The sequence below is a fragment of the Aethalodelphis obliquidens genome, unplaced genomic scaffold (genome assembly GCF_003676395.1).
Source record: "Aethalodelphis obliquidens isolate GAN/ISIS:26980383/991018 unplaced genomic scaffold, ASM367639v1 scaffold37, whole genome shotgun sequence".
NCBI classification, from domain to species: Eukaryota; Metazoa; Chordata; class Mammalia; order Artiodactyla; family Delphinidae; genus Aethalodelphis; species Aethalodelphis obliquidens.
In genome coordinates this window covers 11,319,294-11,339,421 of record NW_020837981.1, presented here as the reverse complement: position 1 = coordinate 11,339,421, position 20,128 = coordinate 11,319,294, and the positions used below count along the sequence as shown (strand labels likewise).

The window sequence follows — 20,128 nt, the reverse complement described above, 5'->3', positions numbered from 1 at the left end:
ACACACACACACACACACACACACACACACACACACACACACACACACGACCTCCCAGGTAGAGAATGGTGACTACATCTAACCACAAGCACTAGACCCCAGACTATCTGGAACCAGAAGATTGATGACTGAGATTCCAGGAACATTACCCTGTTACCTCACCATCAACCAATCAGAAGAATGTCCATGAGTTGATCAGGCACCCTGCAACCCTCACCCATAATGTTGCCTTTAAAAAACCCTTCCCTGGGACTTCCCTGGCCGTCCAGCGGTTAAGACTTCACCTTCCAATGCCGGGGGTGCGGGTTCGATCCCTGGTCAGGGAGCTAAGATCCCACATGCCTCGTAGCCAAAAAACCAAAACATAAAATAGAAGCAATATTGTAACAAATTCAATAAAGACTTTAAAAATGGTCCACATCAAAAAAACCTTAGACAAATAAAGCTTCCCTGAAAGTCACTGGGGAGTTCAGGTCTTTTGAGCACAACTGACTGTTCTCTTTGCTTGGCACCCTGCAGTAAATGCTGTGCTTTCCTTCATCACAACCTGGTATCAGCAGATTGGCTTTCCTAGGCTCCAAGCATGTGAACTCAAGTTCGGTTCAATAACAACAGTACTTTGTAAAACTGTGCTTCAACAAAACTTGTCCTATTTTTCAAGTACTTTGCAGGGAATGTTACACCATAAGAGTCCACCTTTGACTATACAGACAAAGACCTCTGAAAAAATATAAAAAATTTTAGCAGGGAGAAACTACTTCTAAGACTTGAATAAAACAATCAAGAGAAATCCTTGTGTGGGTGGGTGGGGTACGTGGGGGGGTGATATGGAAGAACATAGGCCGAAAACTCCCACTTGGTCACATCCACTATCCAGAGGGGTAGGGTACAGCAGAATGTTCAATTTAATAAGAGAATATTTTGCTTCTCTTAGAGCCATAAAAGAGAAACAGAATTTCTCTAAGAAAAACCAAGGTGACTCCCTCCTGGAGTAACCCCAAAAATCATTTTTGTTGGGTTTTATTTCTGAGATGCTAATGATAATGCTGATATTTGCGGAAAGGAAGGAGTTGAGTGGCTCCAGAGTAGGAGCCAGATTGGAAAATAAAAGTGTCTTGATTCTAGCACTCTAGGGAGCAGTGAGGAAATTTGGAGACTTTTAAATAAATTATGGAGGATTGAGGTGGGGAGGGGCAGAGTAAAGACTGCTTTATATCAAGTGGAAGCCCATGGAACAGTAGCATTTGACTCCTGGCTATGTGTTCACATGGGGGAAAAAAAAGCTTAAACTGGAGTTTGGAAAATGAAAATAAAATATGGACTTGATCTTAGTTTTAACAAGGAACCCAAGAGAAAATATTCTAGCCTTTGACTCTAGATTGTAAAGAAGAATATACTGGAAAGTCCATAGAAAACAATAAAAACTATATACGTAATTTGTATCTAGTTTATATTCTGAGATTTATTTAGTGTCAGTAAATAGCATATGTACCTTGAATAGCTGATTATTTTACTCAAGTACCCATTACTAAGAAGACGTATAATGCAAAAAAGGAAGAGAGAAGAAAAAAAAACCCAAACAATTATGATCCTAAGGACATACTTCGGATAAACTCTGGCTGTTAACCACAGGCCTAAGCAACAAACCATCCAAAAACAGTTCTGTGTATTTCTCACACAAATGGACTCTGAAAAAAGAGGAAAGGCAGTCAGGGGCCACTTATTTGAGTTTCTAATGTCATAATATCATTATCATTTAAATTCATATATTTAATTACATCTTGCATTATCCTAAAAATTATTTGAAATAGTACTATGTCATTATGAATATAGCCAACATATCTCTAGAACAATGGTTTAAAATTTCTTCAAAGAGACTGAAAGCTTCTAGAGAGGAGTAAGGATGTCAAATATCTCTCAAGCACCACAGAATCACCTAAATGCTAGTGAAACCTAGCAGGACTCTGTGGGGCTCTTGGGCCTGGAAGCCTTTCAAACAGTTGCTAATCAGGGAAGGGAGGGGATGCAGAGACAAGGGAGGAGCAGCCAACAAACAACAGTGTAGCCTTGGGGCAGGGTCCTCAAGGGATACTCATAATGATATCTTTGAGCTCTTTTACAGAACTAAAATCCCCAACAAATGGAAGATATTAGCATTCTTTATTCCAGAGAAGGGCACAGTTTAATAACCTCCAGAAGCTCATCAGGAAACCACCTGAGGCCAGATTAAAGGAGTGCAGGCCCTGCACACACCCTGATCCTTATCAGCAACCCCACCCTTGAACCACTGCTGTAAAACTCCTCATCAGGAATTCCCTGGCGATTCAGTGGTTAGGACTCTTTGCTTTCATTGCTGAGGGCCCAGGTTCAACCCCTGGTCAGGGAACTAAGATCCCACAAGCTATGTGGCATGGTCAAAAAAAAAAAAAAAATCCTCACCAAATCCCCCCACATTGGGACACACAGTTTTTCAGGGCACAAGTCTTCTGTGTCCCCCTTTGCCTGACAAAGCAATAAAGCTATTCTTTTCTACTTCACCCAAAACTCTGTCTCCAAGATTCAATTCGGCACCAGAGCGCAACTTCTAGAGCTCTTTCTTCTAGTGCTCTTACTCCAAATCTGTGAAGATTTAGGGCAGGCACATAATGAGAGGACTAAAGGACAGTGGTGACTGTGCCAAAATTTCAGGATGGCCACAAACTAAAATTGTGAATAAAATGAAGAGCAATTTGCTCCCAGTTCTGATAACACCTTGCTATGTCACTGAAATAATTATGCGTGTTAACTCAGAAGATTCTAAAGGCAAAAACTCTCCTTAAGAGGTTTCACAAGAACCAAATTGAGTCTACAGTTGTGCTATGCTGTCAGCAGAGTAATTTACATTTTGGGCAATATTTATCCTAAATCGTCTCTGGTCTTCTCTAGCTGTAGTGAAAGCCTCTGAGATTTCTACCACATTTCAGCATTTTATAACTGATTTGGGGTAGAGTTACTAATAATGTATTAAGATATACATGCTAGGGGAAATTCCCTGGTGGTCCAGTGGATAGGACTCCATGCTTCCACTGCCAGGGCCTGGGTTCAATCCCTGGTCAGGGAACTAAGATACTGCAAGCCACGTGGTGCGGCCAAAATATATATATATATGTATATATATATATATATATATATATACACACACACGTGCTAAATTTTTCCCCATGTTCAACTGAACCTTAATAACCACACCATCATTGGCACAGTGGTTAGGAATCTGCCTGCCAAAGCAGGGGACACAGATTCAAGCCCTGGTCAGGGAAAATCTCACATGCCGCAGAGCAACTGAGCCTGTGCACAACTACTGAGCCTGCACTCTAGAGCCCGTGAGTCACAACTGCTGAGCCCGCATGCCACAACTATTGAAGCCCACATGCCTAGAGCCCGTGCTCCGCAACAAGAAAAGCCACCACAATGAGAAGCCCGTGCGCTGCAACAAAGAGTGGCCCCCACTTGCTGCAACTAGAGAAAACCCACACACAGCAACGAAGACCCAATGCAGCCAAAAATAAATAAATAAAAAATTTTTTTAAATCCTTTAAAAAAACAAAGTCACACCATCATGCCAGGACAATTCAAGGGGGAAAGAACAGTCTCTTTAACAAACAGTACTGGGGACTTCCCTGGTGGCGAAGTGGATAACACTCCACGTTCGATCCCTGGTCAGGGAACTAGATCCCACATGCATGCCGCAACTAAGAGTTTGCATGTCACAACTAAGGAGCCCACCTGCCACAATTAAGGAGTCTACCTGCTGCAACTAAGGAGCCGGCGAGCCACAACTAAGGAGCCTGCCTGCCTCAACTAAGACCCAGCACAACCAAATAAATAAATTAAATAAATAAATATTTTTTTAAAAAATAGCGTTGAGGCTGTTACCCGAAAATTGGGTTCGCCTCTTGATGCATGTCCAGCCAAAAGACACAACCAAGCCAAAGACTGGGAGAAGGAAGGATTTATTACTTGCAGCAAGTAAGGAGAACACCAAGGATCTTTCCCAAAGCAGTGTCTCCCCAAATAGCAAAATTGGGAAAGTTTTAAGCTAAGAGTACATGCATATTCATGAAGGGACTTGGGCCAACGACAGAGTCCAAGCTTTAGTTGACTGAAGTCACAAGGGTCAGAAAAGGTCAACATAATCATCCCTCAAGTTCCAGCTTTTCTGGTGGTTGAGCACTTCATGCTAATCTTTACCACTGAAACAGAACTGGGAGTCTTTACAACTGATACATTATCTTTGCTATTGTTACTTCTCTTGTCTGACAACTGGTCTGCTTATTCTTGCATTCTTTTGTTCCCTTAAGATCACTAATTACTGAGACTTGTTCAAGGACTAGCACTGTGACCAGGCTTAGATCATAAAATGGCTTAGGCCAAAAATGGTTACTCTTATATCAAGAAAGCCATGCCTGGTTCTCTTTCTCTGGGGAACCCCAACCCTATCTGCTTACAAGGGAACTGGATATCCATATGCAAAAAAATGCAGCTGGACTCCTATCTCATACCATATGAAAAAAAATTAACTAAAAACGGATCAGGGACTTCCCTGGTGGTCCAGTAGGTAAGACTCCATGCTTCCGATGCAGGGGGCCCAGGTTCGATCCCTGGTCAGGCGGGAAACTAGATCCTGCATGCATGCCACAACTAAGAGTTTGCATACCACAACTAAGAAGCCCCCATGCCGCAACTAAAGATCTGGCGTACCACAATTAAACAGGCCACAACGAAGATCCCACATGCAGCAAATAAGACCCAGCACAGCGAAAATAAATAAATAAATAATTTTAAATAAATAAATAAAAATGGATCAGATATCTAAATAAATGAGCTAAAACTATTAAAACTTTTAGAAGAAAGTTTAAGCATACAACTTCATGATTTTGGGTTAGGCAAAGTCCTCTTAGATATGACACAAGCAGCAAAAGGAAAAATAGATAAATTTGACGTCATAACAATTAAAACTTTTATGTTTTAATGGACACCATCAAGAAAGTAATAAGATGGGGCTTCCCTGGTAGCACGGTGGTTAAGAATTCGCCTGCCAATGCAGGGGACACAGGTTCGAGCCCTGCTCCGGGAAGATCCCACATGCCACGGAGCAACTAAGCCCATGCACCACAACTACTGAGCCCGTGTGCCACAACTACTGAAGCCTGCGCCTAGAGCCGTGCTCCACAACAAGGCAAGCCACCGCAATGAAAAGCCCATGCACCACAACGAAGAGTAGCCCCCGCTTGCCACAACTAGAGAAAGCCCACACGCAGCAACAAAAACCCAATGCAGCCTAAAATAAGTTAATTAAAAAAAAATTTTTTTAAGTAATAAGATAACCAAAAAAATGGGAGAAAGTATTTGCAAATTACATTTCTGATAAGAGACTTGTATCTAGAATAGATGAAGAATACTTGCAACTGAATAATAAAAGCAATCCAATTTAAAAATGGGTATTTCTTAAAACCTCAATTTAAAAAAAGTTCTGAATAGACATTTCTCCAAAGAAGATACACAAATGAATAAGCACATGAAAAGCTGCTCAACAATACAGTATGGAAATAGTCAAGAGGAGTGACTTTACAGTGAAGAAACCTGACAGCCAGTGCCTCAGGCAGGTGATCAAGGTCAATATCAACAATGATAAATCATGTTGACAACATTTACCCTTGATATGATGTGATGAGAATGATACTATATATCTGGATCTTCCACCCAAAAACCCATAACCCCAGTCTAATCATGAGAAAAGTATCAGATGAATTCCAATGGAGGGGCATCCCACAAAATACTTGACCAGTAGTAGTCCAAACTGTCCAGGTCATCAAAAATAATCAAAGTTTGCAAAACCATTATAACCAAAAGGAGTGGTGATAAGTAATGCAATGTGGAATTTTAGATGTGGACTTAAACAGAAAAATAACTAAGCTGGGATGAAGTGAGAGAGTAGCATTGACATATATACACTACCAAATGTAAAATAGCTAGTGGGAAGCAGCTACGTGGCAAAGGGAGATCAGCTCGGTGCTTTGTGACCACCTAGAGGGGTGGAATAAAGAGGGTGGGGAGGGAGACACAAGTCGGAGGGGATATGGGGATATACGTATGCATATAGCTGATTCACTTTGTTATACAGCAGAAACTAACACAACACTGTAAAGCAATTATACTCCAATAAAGATATTTTTTTAAAAAACTGGGGCTTCCCTGGTGGCGCAGTGGTTGAGAGTCTGCCTGCCGATGCAGGGGACACGGGTTCGTGCCCCGGTCCGGGAAGATCCCACATGCGGCGGAGCAGCTAGGCCCGAGAGCCATGGCCGCTGAGCCAGCGCATCCGCTGCAACGGGAGAGGCCACAACAGTGAGAGGCCCGCATACCCAAAAAAAAAAAAAAAATGAAGACATCTTAACAAACTATGGGCTTTGGTTAATAATGTTTCAATATTGGTTTATTAACTGCAACAAATGTGCCACACTAGTGTAAGATGTTACTAATAGGGGAAACTGTGGAGAGACACAATAGGGTAACTCTCTACTACTGAAAGGAAGCGGGACCCTGTGAGGCCCACCTGGGTATAAATCCTTTCCATGTCCCCTGTTTCCTGTTTGTAGGAAACAGGCTTCATTCAGCCACCTTGACTTTCCCTGAGTTCCAAAGGGCAGATTCAAACAGTTGCTTATCAGGGAAGGGAGTGAATGCAGAAACAAAGGAGGAGCAGTTAAGAAACAACAGTGCAGGGACATCCCGGGTGATCCAGTGGTTAAGAATCCGCCTTCCGATGTATGGGATGTGGGTTCAATCCCTGGTCAGGGCCACAGCTAGAGAGAAGCCCGTGCGCTGCAATGAAAGATCCCACATGCCGCAACTAAGACCCGATGCAGCCAAATAAATAAAAAAATATTTTAAAAAAAGAAAGAAACAGTGCAGCAATAAAAGCAGGGTCCTGGTTCCTCCTCAAGGAATATACATAATAATACCTTTGAGGGCTTCTGTAGGAAATAAGGCCCCCACCTAGGTAGAGGAGGGTAACTTCAGGCTGTGCACAAGATTCTTGGAACACCACCCTGTTACTTCACTACCAACCAATCAGAAGAAAGCCTGCACACAAAATAAGGAAGACTGACCTCCTCCCCAAATGATTCTCCCTTAAAACACTTTCATGGGGCTTCCCTGGTGGCACAGTGGTTAAGAATGCACCTGCCAATGCAGGAGATACAGGTTCGAGCCCTGGTCCAGGAAGATCCCACATGCCGCAGAGCAACTAAGCCTGTGCACCACAACTACTGAAACCCACGCGCCTAAAGCCCGTGCTCAGCAACAAGAGAAGCCACCGCAAGGAGAAGCCTGCGCACCGCAACGAAGAGTAGCCCCTGCTCGTCACAACTAGAGAAAGCCCACGTGCAGCAACGAAGACCCAATGCAGCCATAAATAAACAAACAAACAAATAAATAAATTAATAGAACACTTTCATGGTTAAGCAGAATCGTCAGAGTTGGTTTTTAGGCACAGGTCTGCCATCTCCCCAGATTGCCAGCCTCCTGAATAAAGTAACCTTTCCTTTCCAACCAACATGTCTGTCAAGTATCAGCTTTTGAGCAGTGAGCGAGCAGCAGAATCTGAATTTGGTAACACTATTTGCTCAATTTTTCTATAAATCTATAACTGTTCTAAAAAATAAACTGCTTTTTATTAGCTTGTTAATAATTAATAATTTTTTAAAAACATGGTTAAATTAAACAAAGAAATGAAAATCAAAACCACCTCTTCACACCAAAATGGCTAAAATAATAAGGGTTAACAAGAGTGGAAAGAAATCTGAATCTTCCTGCACTGCTGTTGGAAATGTAAAATGGTACAGCCACTGTAAAAAACAGCCTGGTAGATCCTCAAAAGATTAAACATAGAGTTACCATATGACCCAGCAATTCTATTCCTAGAGATAGATAGGTAGGTAGGTAGGTTAGGTAGGTAGGTGGGTAGGTAGAGAGATAATCTCCAAGAGAAATTAAAACATATGTTCACTTAAAAACTTGTACATGGGGCTTCCCTGGTGGCACAGTGGTTGAGAGTCCGCCTGCCGATGCAGGGGACTCGGGTTCGTGTCCTGGCCCGGGAAGATCCCACATGCCACGGAGCGGCTGGGCCCGTGAGCCATGGCTGCTGAGCCTGTGCGTCCGGAGCCTGTGCTCCACAACGGGAGAGGCCACAACAGTGAGAGGCCCGTGTACAGCAAAAAAAAAAAAAAAAACTTGTACATGAATGTTCATAGCAGCATTATTCATAATAGCCAAAAAGTGGAAACAACCCAAATGTATATCAACTGATAAATTGATAAATAAAATGTGATATATTCATACCATAGAACAGTATTCTGTCATTATAAGAATGAAGTACTAATACATGCTACAACATGAATAAACCTTGAAAATATCATGCTAAGTGAAAAAGGCCAGTCACAAGGACCACCTATTGTACGATTCCAATTATATGAAATATCCAGAATAGGCAAATTACAGAGATAGAAAGTAGATTAATGGTTGCCTAGGACTGAGAGGAGGTGTGAAAGAAATAGAAAGTGACTGCTAATAGATATACCATTAATTTTGGAGGTGATAAAAATATTCTAAAATTAATTGTGGTGATGGTTGTTCAACTCTGTAAAGATATTAAAAACTACTGAATTGTAAAACTTTAAATGGATGAATTGTGTGGTATGTGAATTATATCTCAATAAAGCTATTATTTTAAAAAATCACAGTTTTCCTCTTTGCAAAACAAGGACACTGTTCCATGTCTGTGGTTTAAATTAGGTTCCCATAAACAACAGCAGCTGTCACCTGGTAAAACTAGATGGCTTCAAATGCTTGTCAAACAACTTATGTGTGTATGAGATTTTGAATAGCTGTTTTTAAAGAATACATAAGCAAGAAAATCAGGCTGTCAGGGCATTCTTACTGTCTGACATTGTCATTTAGTTCAGGACAGAATGCAATCACCATTTCTCTAATCAAGAAGTCAACAGTACTGATTACATGTATGTCCAAAGTGAATGGACACAGATAATTCACTGTGACAAAAATAAGGCTGAAAATGACACCAACATGTCACAGCAGCAAAAGTCAGAGTACAAGTGTTACGTTTGGGTGGAAAGACAGAACAGATGAACAAGGCAGCCTGAAACGACACTTGCTGGGCACACCCTTTGCTAAACAATTACAAACATTTCCCTACATGTCTGTAGAAATCCTTCCTGTTGCTTTTTGGGCAAATTTCCCCAGAGTACTCTCAGAAGCTGACTTAAAACCGTCTGTTTGAAAAACAATCTGACTGTGCTCAAGGTGCAAAGAAAGCAGAGAACTAATGAACCTTTGGTGAGTGAAAAGGGGGACAAAAGGATAGGGGGAAAAGATGGGCAAGTATTTACCTTCATTAAAGAGACTTAAACACCACTCCCGAGTTGGTGATCTGAACTGGGAACACGGGAAAAGGGAGACATGACAGCATGGTATTAATGGTTTGGGAAAGGAACTGGTCCTTTGTGCCACTTTATTTTCTTTCCTTAAACAAAGAATTTAAATGTCCAGTTCACAGAGAGAAAAAATAGATGACCAATAAAGATAAGGAAAATGTCCTATCTCATTCATATTAAAGAAATGTAAAAGAAAAGTACTATCACCTTTTGTATCTCAGAATGCCAAGTATTTAAAAGTTTGGTGAAACCAGAGCAGGTGAGGGTGAGGGGAGGGGTAAATTCTCATTCACTCCTGGTAGAAATAAAGTTAATTTGGTGGTATTTCTCAATTTAAAATGCTTATACCAGGGCTTCCCTGGTGGCGCAGTGGTTGAGAGTCCGCCTGCCGATGCAGGGGACACGGGTTCATGCCCCAGTGCGGGAAGATCCCACATGCCCTGGAGCGGCTAGGCCCGTGAGCCATGGTCGCTGAGCCTGCACGTCCAGAGCCTGTGCTCCGCAACGGGAGAGGCCACAACAGTGAGAGGCCCGCGTACCGCAAAAAAAAAAAAAAAAAAAAAAAAATGCTTATACCCTTTGTTTCAGCAATTCAATTTCCAGAAATTTACCCTGCAGTTTGCAAAGATAATGTAGAAAGATATTACAGTTGCACCGTTTGTAATAAGTAAAAACTAAATGTCTGTCAATAGGAGATTGGTTAAATTATGGTAAGTCTCATTTGGGAATATTTACAGATGAAATAATATGTAAGAAATTTACTTCAAAATAATTATGGGTTGACTAAGGAGGAGTGGGGGAAGGATAGATGAAACACAACTTACCATGTATTTAATAGTTCATGAAGCTGGTGATGGGTACAGGTGAGTTCAACACACTCTTCTCCTTACATTTGTATATGTTTGAAATTTTCCATAATAAAAACATACAAATGTATAAACAACCTCACTGAAGGGGGTAGTGGATAAAGGTACTGACCTAAGCAACTATGGAAATGACTGGAGTTTTTAAGACTAACGGCAAAGAAACTGAACGTTACCACTGCCATTCTAGCTAGTACAGATGCTTCCCACAGGTGTACAAGTTAACAATTCTGAAAAACACTATACATGTATACTGGAATTGAACAATTAAGTAAATGAATGGGAGATAGTGGAAGGTTTCTCACGTTTGGAATGGGAAGTTACAGATAAGACAGAGGAAAAGGCTAAAATTATCCATGTGGTAACAGATTAGAGTTGGAGTATAAACTTGTGTTTAGCTTAATAAAGATACAGATGGGGGACCTCCCTGGCAGTCCAGTGGTTAAGACTCTGCGCTTCCAATGCAGGGGGTGTGGGTTCGACCCCTGGTCAGGGAACTAAGATCCCACATGCTGCATGGCGTGGCCAAAAAATAAAACACTTTTTAAAAATAAATAAATAAAGATGGTTACCTCTAGAAATATTTACAGATGTGTATATGTATACACGCATATATTTACTTGCTGTCAGCTGAGAATGTTTAGAATCAATGACACACCAGTTGCAACAAGCACACCTAGACCTGACATCTTAGTTTCAAATACTATTCTCCAATAAAGGAATCCAAGGTTCCTTGGAGAAATGGCTAATTCTAGGCCTGGGACAGGAAATACATGAGATGAGCCTGGAGCATCTTATAATGTCAAAAAGTAAGGAAATGCTAAAAACAAAACACAACAAATATCCTAAATTGATAGAGGTATATCAAAGGGACATAGGAGACAACCAAAGGAGTGCCCAATGGCCAAATCTGAAACAATTTGAGAAGAAAAAGAAAGTAATATTGGGTTATAGGCTAAAGAATAAGATAAATATCTATGAGTCCATACCAATTTAAAGAAATGTATTCCTGGGGAATTCCCTGGTGGTTCAGTGGTTAGGACTCCACGCTTTCACTGCAGGGGGCATGGGTTCAATCCCTGGTTGGGGAACTAAGATCCCACATGCTGCGCAGTGCAGCCAAAAAAAAAAAAATGTTTTTTTTGAAGTATAGTTGATTTACAATGTTGTGTTAGTTTCTGGTGTACAGCAAAGTGACTCCATTTTTTATATATACATATATATATTCTTTTTCATATTCTTTTCCATTATGGTTTATCCCAGGATATTGAATATAGTTCCCTGTGCTATACAGTAGGACCTTGTTTATCCATTCTAAATGTAATAGTTTGCACCTACCAACCCCATACTCCCAGTCCATCCCTCTCCCTCCCGCTTCCCTTTGGCAACCATAAGTCTGTTCTCTATAAGTCTATTTCTGTTTTATAGATAGGTTCATTTTGCCATATTTTAGATTCCACATATAAGTGATATCATATGGTATTTGTCTTTCTCTTTCTGACTTGCTTCACTTAGTATGATAACCTCTAGTTCCATCCATGTTGCTGCAAATGGCATTATTTCGGTCTTTTTTATGGCTGAGCAGTATTCCATTGTGTATATGTACCATATCTTCTTTATCCATTCAACTGTCAATGGACATTTCAGTTGTTTCCATGTCCTGGCTACTGTGAATAGTGCTGCTATGAACATAGGGTTGCATGTAACTTTTTTTTTTGTTTTGCAGTACGCGGGCCTCTCACTGTTGTGGCCTCTCCCGTTGCGGAGCACAGGCTCCGTATGCGCAGGCTCAGCGGCCATGGCTCACGGGCCCAGCCACTCTGCGGCATGTGGGATCTTCCTGGACCGGGGCACGAACCCGTGTCCCCTGCATCAGCAGGCGGACTCTCAACCACTGCGCCACCAGGGAAGCCCTGCATGTAACTTTTTGAATTATAGCTTTCTCTGGATATATGCCCAGGAGTGGGATTGCTAGATCATATGGTAATTCTATTTTTAGTTTTCTGAGGAACTGTTTTCCATAGTGGCTGTTTTCCATACTGTTTTCCATAGTGGCTGCACCAACTTACATTCCCACCAACAATGTAGGAGGGTTCCACACCCTCTCTAGCATTTGTTATTTGTAGACATTTTAAGGCTGGCCAGTGTGAGGTGGTACCTCACTGTAGTTTTGAATTGCATTTCTCTAATAATTAGTGATGTTGAGCATCTTTTCATGTGCCTACTGGCCATCTATATGTATTCTTTGGAGAAATGTCTATTAAGGTCTTCTGCACATTTTTCAGTTGAGTTATTTGTTTTTTTTATTGTTGAGCTGTAGGAGCTCTTTGTATATTGTGGAAATTAAGCCCTTGTCTGTTGTATCATTTATAAATATTTTCCCCCATTTTGTAGGTTGTCTTTTCATAAAAAAAAAATAAAAATTTTTAACAGAAAATTTAAAAAATAAATAAAATTGGCAACTGCCTAGAAAACAAACTTAGGGGAAAGGAGTAGGGGAGGGATAAATTAGGAGGTTGGGATTAATAGCTATACGCCATGATATATAAAATAGATAAACAACAGGGTCCTACTGTATAGCACAGGGAACTATATTCAATATCTTATAATAACCTATAATAGAAAAGAATCTGAAAAAGAAAAAATATATAGATATATATAAAACTGAATCATTTTGCTGTACAACAGAAACTAACACAACATTGTAAATCAACTATACTTCAATAAAAATTAATTAATTAAAATGGCCAGGGCTTCCCTGGTGGCTCAATGGTTAAGAATCCGCCTGCCAATGCAAGGGACACAGGTTCGAGCCCTGGCCCGAGAAGATCTCACATGCCGCAGAGCAACTACTGAACACCACAACTACTGAGCCTGTGCTCTAGAACCTGTGAGCCACCACTACTGAAGCCTGTGCACCTAGAGCCCATGCTCTGCAACAAGAGAAGCCACAGCAATGAGCCCGTGCACAGCAATGAAGACCCAACGCAGCCAAAAATAAAATAAGTAAAATAAATAAATTTTTTTTAAAAATGGCCAATTGCAAATAAAGTCAATATTTGTTTACCTAAAAAAAGTATATTAAATTAAGATAATAGGGACTTCCCTGGTGGCGCAGTGGTTAAGAATCTGCCTGCCAATGCAGGGAACAAGGGTTCGATCCCTGGTCCGGGAAGATCCCACATGCCTTAGAGCAACTAAGCCCATGTGCCACAACTACTGAGCCCATGCGCCACAACTACTGAAGCCCACACACCTACAGCCTATGCTCCTCAACAAGAGAAGCTACCGCAATGAGAAGCCCACACACCGCAACTAGAGAAAGCCCACACACAGCAATGAAGACCCAATGCAGCCAAAAAATAAACTTCTAAAAAAAGAAAAACAAAATTTTTAATTAATATAATAAAATAAAATTACCAACTGCCACCCTATCTCCTTACCCTGCCTTAGTTTTTTTAATTGTACTTATCACTACCAGACATTACTCATTATCTACCTTCCCCATTAGAATGTAAGCTCCATAAGGCAAGGGCTTTCTTTATCTTATTTGCTACTGTATCTCCAGAGTCTAGTACACTATGTGGACACATAGTGGGCATGCCATAAATAACTTGCTGAATGAATAAATGATTAGGGTGTTAGGTGAAAAGAGCAGATTATAACAGTATTTTCAAAAATATTTCATTTTTATAAAATCAAGCAAAATGGAAAACAAAAGCTACTATACACGCGCAGAGTCAATTCTCATTACATGGATTCCTCATATGCCAATTTTCCTACTCACTAAAATAATTTGTAACCTCAAAATCAATATTTGCAACACTTCTGTGATCACTCATGGACATGTGAATGCACAGAATGGTGAAAATTTTGAGTTGCCTGAGGTGCACATTCCCAACTAGGTCAAAGCCTGAAGGCAATACTCAGCCTTCTGTTTCAGCTCTCATACTACTAACTAGTGTCCTTTTAGTGGTTTATTTAGTACAACATTTTTCACATTTTTGTGCTTTTGGTTGGTGATTTCACTGTTTAAAATAACCCCCAAGTGTAGTACTGAAGTCTATTGTTTCTAAGTGCAAGAAGGCTGTGATGTGCCTTCTGGAGAAAATATGTGTGTTAGATAAGGTTCATTCAGGCATAAGTCACAGTGCTATTCACCATGAGTTCAATGTTAGTGAATCAATAATATATATTAAATAATGTGCCTTTAAAAAAATCACACATAAAACAAGGTTACATGTTGATTAGTTAACAAAAATGGGACCAGAGACTCATAGGAATCTAATCCTGTATTTCCCCTAGGAGCAATGATTCAGTATTCATTAATTCAGTGTTTGCTGTGATGCTATAGAACATATTAGCACAAATAATAAATCTGTGCATATTTGTACATGTAAAATTAAATTAAAAGGTCAGAGAGATTATATACCATTATACCATGAGGTTAACATAGTTATTGTTAATATAATCTTTGGGTGGGAAGATTATAAAGTATTCTTATTTTTTCCTTATTTGTATTTTCTATTTTTTCTTTTACAATGAAAATATTTTTTGTTAGAAGAAAAAACTGAGTTGCTGCTAATATTTTAAAATAAGAATTATAGTAGTAAACATTCTATGGTAGCCAAAGGAATATAAAAACAGGAAAAGAGGGCTTCCCTGGTGGCGCAGTGGTTGAGAGTCCGCCTGACGGTCCGCGAGGATCCCACATGCCGCAGAGTGGCTGGGCCCGTGAGCCATGGCCGCTGAGCCTACACGTCCGGAGCCTGTGCTCCGCAACGGGGGAGGCCACAACAGTGAGAGGCCCACGTACCGTGAAAAAAAAAAAAAAGCAGGAAAAGAACAGTGATTTTAAATAATTAAAGTGTAAATTTATAGCTCTCCTCCTAACTTTTTAACCTGGATCTCCTAAATGAAACCTCGTATGTGCAAATACACATGTAAGCCTATACACTTCTCCCTGATTAGTGATTAACAGACTACTCAAATACTAACAGTTTGAAACTCACTCATTTATAATTATAAAATTTTAGAGTAGAAATAATCTTTGGAGAACTTAAAGTTTCTAATCTAATGCAAGAAAATTTTTTGTAATCTTTTTTACAAGAGGTCACCCAGCCCCTAACAGACTATGTTCAAGAACAGAAATCACATCATCTTATAAGGCCATACATTTTAATTTCCACCCACTGCTCTTAGTTCAATCTCTGATCAAAAACAGAGGAGATCTACTATTTCCTCTTTACATATGCCTTTCAAATTATATAAGACAAAACTCATGTGTTCCCTTAGTCACCCTTTCCAGGCTAAATACTCTAGTACAACCAAGACTCGGAGCAGTTCACAACTTTATTCATCCCCTCATGTAATCCCCACTCTTTTAAGTATGCACTGGATCTGCTGACTTGCTTCTAACAAAATATAGCAAACGTGATGGGATGTCATTTGCAAGATTAGATTAGACTCTGGCTTCCATCTTCTTCACTGTCATGGAAGCCAGCTGCCATGTTGTATGGAGAGTCCCACAAGGCAAGGAATTGAAGGATGCCTCAGCCAACAAGCTAGAAAGGAACTAAGGTCCTCCGTCAGTTAACCCGTGAGAAGCGGAGTCATGCCACAGGAGAGGCAGAACTTGGAAGCTGATCCTCCCCCAGTTGAGTCCTCAGATGAAATCAAAGCTCCTGTTAAAAACTTGTTTACAAGGACTTCCCTGGCGGTGCAGTGGTTAAGAATCCACCTGCCAATGCAGGGGACACAGGTTCGATCCCTGGTCCCGGAAGATCCCACATGCCACGGAGCAACTAAGCCCATGCACCACAACTACTAAGTCCGTGCTCTAGAGACCGCAAGCCACAACTACTGAAGCCCACACACCTAAACCCCATGCTCTGCAACAAGAGAAGCCACCACAATGAGAAGCCGGCCCACCACAACAAAGAGTAGACCCCGCTCTCCGCAACTAGAGAAAGCCCACACACAGCAATGAAGACCCAAAGCAGCCAAATAAATAAATACATAAATAAATAACTTGATTACAGCCTATGAGAGACACACTCTGATTCCTAACTCACAGAAACACAGATAACAAATATTTGCTGCTTTAAGTTGCAAAATTTTGAGGTAATTTGTTATGCAGCAATAGATGAATAATACACTAGTAATTTCACTTCTCATCATAGCCTAGAAAAATTCTCACACATGTATCTTCCTTAATTAGAGGAAAACTGAAAACAAGTTAAATGTTCATCAAAGGGGAATGAATAAATACAATGTGATACAGTCTTAAGATTTAATGCTATGTATCATTTTAAAAATGGAATATACAAGGTAGATCTCTAAGGGTGAAAAAAAGGACTGATAACTTATCTACTGCATTTGAATGAATGGAGCAGAGTTTTAGGTCCTAGCTAAGAGTCTGGGAATGATTTAATAATGATTAGAACTTTAAAAACCGAGCAAATGAAAAAAGCAAGGCAATTACGCTTAGGAAAATGAAAAATTGTATAAGAAAAGAATTATCTGGAAAGGGCGGGCCACAGTGACCCAGGAAGCAGCGAGGCAGCGGGCTCCTGAGCGAGAGTCCATGTGGGTGCCGGCCAGCAGGGAGCAGCGCCAGGTCGCCATGGCAGAGCTGCAGCAGCTCCTGGTGCAGGAGGCGGTAGACTCTATGGTGAAGAGTCTGGAGAGACAGAACATCTGGGAAAGATGCAGGGCCTCATGTCCCACTGCAGCGCCGTCTGTTGTGAGGACAGCCAGGCGTCCATGCAGCAAGTGCACCAGTGCATTGCGTGCTGCCATGCACCTCTGGCTCAAGCCCAGGCCCTGGTGACCAGCGAGCTGGAGAAGTTCCAGGATGGTCTGGCCCGGTGCACTATGCATTGCAACGACAAAGCCAAAGATTCAATAGATGCAGGGAGTAAAGAGCTTCAGGTGAAGCAGCAGCTGGAGAGTTGCGTGAACAAGTGTGTGGATGACCACATGAACCTCACCCCAACCATGACCAAGAAGATGAAGGAGTGTCTCTCGTCCATTGGGAAATAGATGTCTGCTATTGGCCATTGGGGCTGAAGGCAGGAATCTGTTTAAAAAGAGGAATGGGGATTTGAGTTTTCTAAGGAAAGTTTATGAATGAGGAAATTAAGGATGGCTGCAAGTTTAAGGCCTATGTCACTTGCCTCTGGACACTGGTTCCCTTGTGTTTGAATCCTAGAAAGTGAAAAAAATTGGTGCTAAAATTTGGGTCAGAGATAGCACAAGATAGCACAGGAGAGTTTTTGTGAGCCTGAATTTCATGTGGCAAGTGCTTATCCTGGCACAGATACTATGAGCTGTTTACCAGAAGGATCACTACAACGTTTTCCACAAACTGGAAATAAAACAAAATCCATGAGGTCACTAATTTAGAAGGGGGCTTCTGGGGATCTGTTTTGCTTGGTTTTGTTTTATATACAAGGGCATGAAGTTACTTTAAGATGTAGAGTTGGGGGAGGTAGTTTGGATAAAAACTTTGAAAGGGTCCTTGCAGGTATTCATTTCTGGCCGTCAAAATGTGGATGCGCATTTCTTAAAATTCTCACACATGACATCTTTCAGCCTGGAGACCCTGTAAAAATATAAGAAGCGCTATCACACTGGTAGGGGAAGCAAACTTTCCCTCTAACTGGCAGCCATGATGAGCCCTGAGGCTGTCTGCAGCAGAGCCAGCCGAATCACAAGACAATCTTGCAGTGACACTCACCCTTGAAGGGAAATGGGATTTTGATTGTGCTATATGCTAGTATTCAGGAATGAACAGCGAAAGATGAATTGTTTGCTTCTTAATTAAGAGAGTTATGAAGTACTGGCTTTGGAAAAATCTGGTTTTCATAAAACAAAATAGAATGAAAGCCTAAACCCAGTATTGCTTACTTTGCCCCCTGTAATAACAAAGCTCTGTTGAAACAAACCCTTGGCAACATGAAGGTCAAAGGAGAAAAAGTAAGCAACTCAGGGGCAAGCTGTGACTCTTTTAGAGCAAAAAATGGGACACAGCCCCCCGCCCCCGTTACCAAATACCACTTTTGCGACATGGGTTGTTCTTGCCCCAGTTCTGGCACCTTATCGTTTTATTAAGGACCTTGTTGTGTTTTTAGCAACTTATTACTTGATAATATAGCCTGTCTGTTTGCTGTTTCAAGACGGTGATATATTTTCCTAGTGGTTTGGTTTTAAAAATAAATAAGATGAAATTTTTCAAAACAAAACAAAACAAAAAAAGAATTATCATCATTGTACATGATGTAGCTCAGGTTCAATATTGGTATAATATAAATAATAAATAACGACCCCATATCACATAACTATGGTGAAAATATACCGGAGAACACATATATGTATTTAAAAGCGCCAACACTTCATATTCTTTATATTGAACACTTTATATACATTTAACAGTTTTTAAAAGCAATTGATATGATTATATTATTAGAAATATTTAAGACACTTGATTATAGTTGCCTCTGTGGGGGGGGGATAACTGCTATTTTTCCTTCTACACATATAAACTATTCACATTTTAAATTTTATTTATTTTTATTTATTTTATTTTTGGCTGCGCCGGGTCTTCACTGCCACACGCAGACTTTCTCCAGCTGCAGCGATGCGGGGGGCACTCCTCATTGCGGTGCGCGGGCTTCTCATTGCGGTGGCTTATCTTGCTGAGGAGCACGGGCTCTAGGCACGCCGGCTTCCGTAGTTGTGGCTCACGGGCTCTAGAGCACTGGCTCAGTAGTTGTGGTGCATGGGCTTAGTTGCTCCGCAGAATGTGGGATCCTCCTGGACCAGGGCTCAAACCTGTGTCCCCTGCTCTGGCAGGCGGATTCTTAACCACTGTGCCACCAGAGAAGACCCACATTTTTAAAACTATGCACATGTATTACTTTGATAAAAATAAGATAAAGTTCCTTGTAGGGAGGTAGAGGGAAGGGGCTTTGGTTTTATCTCTGTTGTTTTATTTCTAAGAGAGAAAGAAAAATTATATAACAAATACCCATGTTTCCATTTTAAATTGCATAAAATTTAAATAAATGTTTAAAATTATTTTAAAATTTCTCAATACTCCCCTCCTCAAATCCCAACAATTTCCTACATAAATGGTTTTCAGACCATTTTTGGTCCAGTCTCCCTTCCTTAGAATGCTCTCAACTTTATCAGTGTCCATTTAAACCAATATGCAAAATGTATTTCCAACCTAGCACAAAAATATATTGGAACCAAAACTTTTATGACCTGGATAAACATAATATAGCTGAAGGTGTTTTTAGCAGCCACATTGCACAGGCAGTTGCTGCTACATTTGTGATTAACCAAAATTCCCAGATATTTTTCACATGAACTGCTGCCCAACCAGCTCTTCCTCATCCTGTTATTGTGCATTTGAAGTTTTGAATTTAAATATTCAAGGACTTACTCCTGCTAAGTATAATTTCAGTTTGAGCCCATGATTTCACCCTATGGACGTAATTTTTAAGGCTTTATTTATCATCTGTCAAATTAACTACTCCTGCATCTTTGCAATACTTACATCTCTGATTAACTTGTTTTAAAAATGTTTTAATGGGACTTCCCTGGTGGCGCAGTGGTTAAGGATCTGCCTGCCAATGCAGGGGACATGGGTTCGAGCCCTGGTCCGGGAAGGTCCCACATGCTGCGGAGGAATTAAGCCCATGCACCACAACTACTGAGCCCATGTGTCACAACTACTGAAGCCCATGCGCCTAGAGCCCC

At 40.8% G+C, this 20,128-nt stretch overlaps 1 pseudogene; it reads left to right on the top strand.

Moving 5' to 3' along the window:
* Positions 1-16,313: 16,313 nt before the first annotated feature.
* LOC113632587 (protein FAM136A pseudogene) lies at positions 16,314-19,106 on the top strand (annotated as a pseudogene).
* The last annotated feature ends 1,022 nt before the right edge of the window (positions 19,107-20,128 follow it).